Source organism: Chaetura pelagica, unplaced genomic scaffold (genome assembly GCF_000747805.2).
Source record: "Chaetura pelagica isolate M959 unplaced genomic scaffold, ChaPel_1.0 scaffold713, whole genome shotgun sequence".
NCBI lineage: Eukaryota > Metazoa > Chordata > Aves > Apodiformes > Apodidae > Chaetura > Chaetura pelagica.
The window spans coordinates 333,346-336,880 of record NW_009952819.1 but is presented as its reverse complement, the minus strand read 5'-3'; the positions used below and the strand labels follow the sequence as shown (position 1 = coordinate 336,880).

Sequence of the window (3,535 nt, the reverse complement as noted above, 5' to 3'; positions counted from 1 at the left end):
TGCTGAAGTGTGAGAGATGAATGATGTGGCTTTTCCTTACTGTTTCAGTTTGGCTCCATTGCCAAATCCCCCCCAAAAGCTGGGGAGGGATGCAGGTGTGAGAGTGGGAAGGTGGGGGCAGCTAAGAAAAGCACAGAGTCCCTCCTCATCTCCAATCTGACCCCATCCCATGAGCCCATCTCATGGACCAACTGGTGGCCCTCATCAGGGAGGCTGGGACAGTTCTGGCCAGAAGGAAACTCAATAGCTTGGCTAATTATCCAATTTATGAGGCTCTCAAATGGAGTTTCCAGAGCCTGGGAGCCCGGTGCCTCCCTGGCCCCATCCTGCACAGCACAGCCTCTGCCAGCATCTCCGTCACCACCGGCCTCGGCTCAGACCTTGACCCTCTGCACCTGCACAGCTCTCCCCTGGTGCTTCCCGCTGACCTACATCACTCCTGGGGAGCAGCAGCAGATTTCTAGGGAGAAAGCCAGCAAACAAAGAGGAGCTAGAAATGCCACAGCCTATAGAGACAAACTCCACGTTGATGCCCGACTTCATCCTGCCCCCACCAAAACCACCCTGGCTTCCTCAGAGCAAAGCAGCCTCAGAGACCCCCACCCCAAAAGGATCCTCCAGGCTCCCAGGACAGGGATCCTGAAGCCATGGAGAGGACCAGACCCCTGCAGTGCCTCAGCGAGGCACCTGGCAGCCAGGGATGCTGCTGCTCCAGCCCCGCACGCTCACGTTGTGCGGTACCAACACCGCACGTCCTGGCTCCAGTGTGGTGGCCACCAAACCATCTCCCAGCTTTGCTGGTGGCCACATGTGGCCTGGACACAGGGCTGTGCCGTGGTGAGTGAAGGGCTGGCAGCAGCACAAGGCCCTGCTGCACCAGGCTGCCGTGAGAGGAAACTTCTGCTCTTCCACAACGCTGCCAGTTTCCTCTCTGCGGGCTAATTTTAACCACCGTGTCGCTGCAGTGCGTGTCAAAAACCTGACCCTGCTCTGACCTCCAACCTCCCACCCCGGCTACTGCCCGAGCGAGGCACCCTCATGCACCAGCAGCTGGGGCTGCCTCTGTTTGGAGCTGCACCCCCCCAGGATCCTGCATCCCCCTGTGCCTGCACCAGCGGGTGGAGGGGGAGGAGAAGCCCCTTCCTCCCCACGGGAGGTGGTCACTGCTGTGGAGAGGTGCTGATGGCAAGGATATAGTATTTCAGGGAGCAAGAGACCTGGAACCACCAATTCAGGTCCTAAAAACTGTGTCCTACAGGACAGAGATGGGCAAAGGGCAAGGTGACAGGCTCAGCAGCCCCAGGAGCAGGTCAGGCTGCTGGAGATCTGCTTTCCCAGAACAGCCCTGTGCTGCTTGGGACATCCAGCCATGAGCAATCCCAGCAAGTGTCACTGCAGGAACATTTCCATCCTCCTGGCTCTCCTTTAGGAATGATACTGCACAGGGGAAAGTTTGAAGGAAAGAGAACAAGAGCAAAGTGGGAATGTCTGTCATGGGAAACATCCCCCCTTAGCACTCCGGGCTGCAGCAGCACCAGGGGAAGTGGTGGAAACCTCATTGTCTGCTTCATGCCCAGCAAGATGGGCTGATGCTGTGGAGACCCAGCCTGACTCACATGGGGTGACTTCAGCCCAGGGATTTTCCAGTCCTGGTATCTGCAGTTCCCTTGTGCTGGGCAAGCCAAGCACCAGGCACTGCAGGAACAGCCACGGGGACATGCCTGTGGCAGCACCAAGGATGAGCCCCACTGCCAGCAGCCCCATGCTGTGGGATGGCAGGATGCGGCCGACAGCAGCAGGGAAGGGGATACAGGAACTGTTTGGATATGTGGGAAAGAGATGGGCACTCCTTCCTGACACCATTCCTGAGGGATTTCTCAAGACATCTCTAAAAGTAAAAGCTGTCACATCTAGTTGAGGACCCATGAGGTTTCCACTTAGGCACAACAGGCTGGGCACTGACACAGCTGTGGTGCAGCCACCTCTGCACAGCAAAGGGTCAAATCCTACTGTCAGAGCCTCCTGGATTGGGAATGATCAGGCCCATTGCAGGAGAGCTCCCTTCACCCATGGCTGGGGACAAGGGCAGGTGGGTTTACTCCTTCCTCCCCAAAGAAGGAACAAGTAGGAAACACCAGATTTCCTGCCAAACCAGCACAGCCTGATGCTTAAACTCAGCTCATCTGCTGGGGAGAAAAAAGCCCAAGTGAGGGCCAATGACATAATGCCACAGCAACTCGTCTCATGAACACATTTTTCCAGCCCACATGAATGAAAAACAGGGAAGGAGCAAATGCTCTGCACATCCCCGTCACGTGCAGCCCCGCTGGAGGCGGCGGCAGAGCCCTGGGGTGCCCCCCCTGCCGCGGGGCAGCCCGGCCTCGGAGGTGCTGGGAAAGAAGTGACCTGTGCCTGGCACACAGGGCTCTCTCCAGCAGCAGAGAGGGACCTTGCGTGCAGCCCAGCAACCCGCTTCAGTCACAAAGTTCCTGTTTCGAGGTGGAAACGTGAGTGCCCGCGGCAGCGCCGCGATGCCCCGGGCGCTGGGTCGCCCACCAAGGCACACGTGGCGATTCCCTCTGCCCGAGGGGAGACGGGTGACAATGCCAGGAGCTGTGCCCAGCCTTCCCGAGGCACGCAGTAACACCGTGTGGGATGTGGCAGCAGACACCCTGGTCCCAGCAGGGAACAGGACCACCCCGTGCACCCTTCCCCCTCTGCCCGGGCAGCAGGAACCGAAAGCCTGGCTGGGAGTCATTGCTGGGTATTAAAATAGGTCTGAGCTGCTCGCAAAGGAAAACCGAAACCGAGACCTGCTGAAGTGGTCGGGTGCCCCTGGCTGTGACCCGGGCTCAGTTCCCCCGAGGCGTTGCCCAGCCCCTCGGCACCGGGTGCCTCTGGGGACGCGTGGCCGGACCCGGTGTGGGGCAGCCCTGATCGCCAGGGCCGGAGATGAGAGGTTTCTAATCTCCAACCACCAGCTCCCAGCACCAGCCACCAGTGGCTGCCAGGGCACTGACGAGGCTTGTTAGTGCTCCACTGCTAATTCATGGGTCATACATTAACATACTAATCACTGAGTAGGACGCAGCAGGACAGACATTAACACACACTAACTGCCTGTAGAGACCCACTGGGCTGTGCATTAACTGTAGCAGCCGCTGGACTTCCAGAGCTGCTTCACAGTGCCGGTGTCACCAGGACCCTGTGTCTGTGTCATCTCCAGGACTGATGAGGAGTCCCCAGATCTAACAAGAGGTCCCCACATCTAACAAACCTGACCCCTCTATGGCCTTGGCTGTATTTTTCCCCTGCAGATAAAACAAGCAGAAGGGACAGCGGCACCTGGCCTGAGGGAGATGGCAGCACGTGTCCTCCAGGAGATGTAAGGGGAGGGAGGGGACTGTGAGAGCAGTGCCTGGGGACACACACACATACACACGTGCACCTGGTGCTGGCGGGGTGACACCACCAGAAACCAGCCACAGTCTCACTTTGGGTCAGAGGCAGGGGTGGAGCCGGGGGGGCGGCCCCC

The 3,535-nt window shown here is 58.8% G+C and overlaps 1 protein-coding gene across 1 annotated transcript in view; it reads right to left on the bottom strand.

Moving 5' to 3' along the window:
* Nucleotides 1-3,535, bottom strand: part of SMG6 (SMG6 nonsense mediated mRNA decay factor) — a 124,382-nt gene that overhangs the window by 17,718 nt on the left and 103,129 nt on the right. The window lies entirely within an intron of this gene.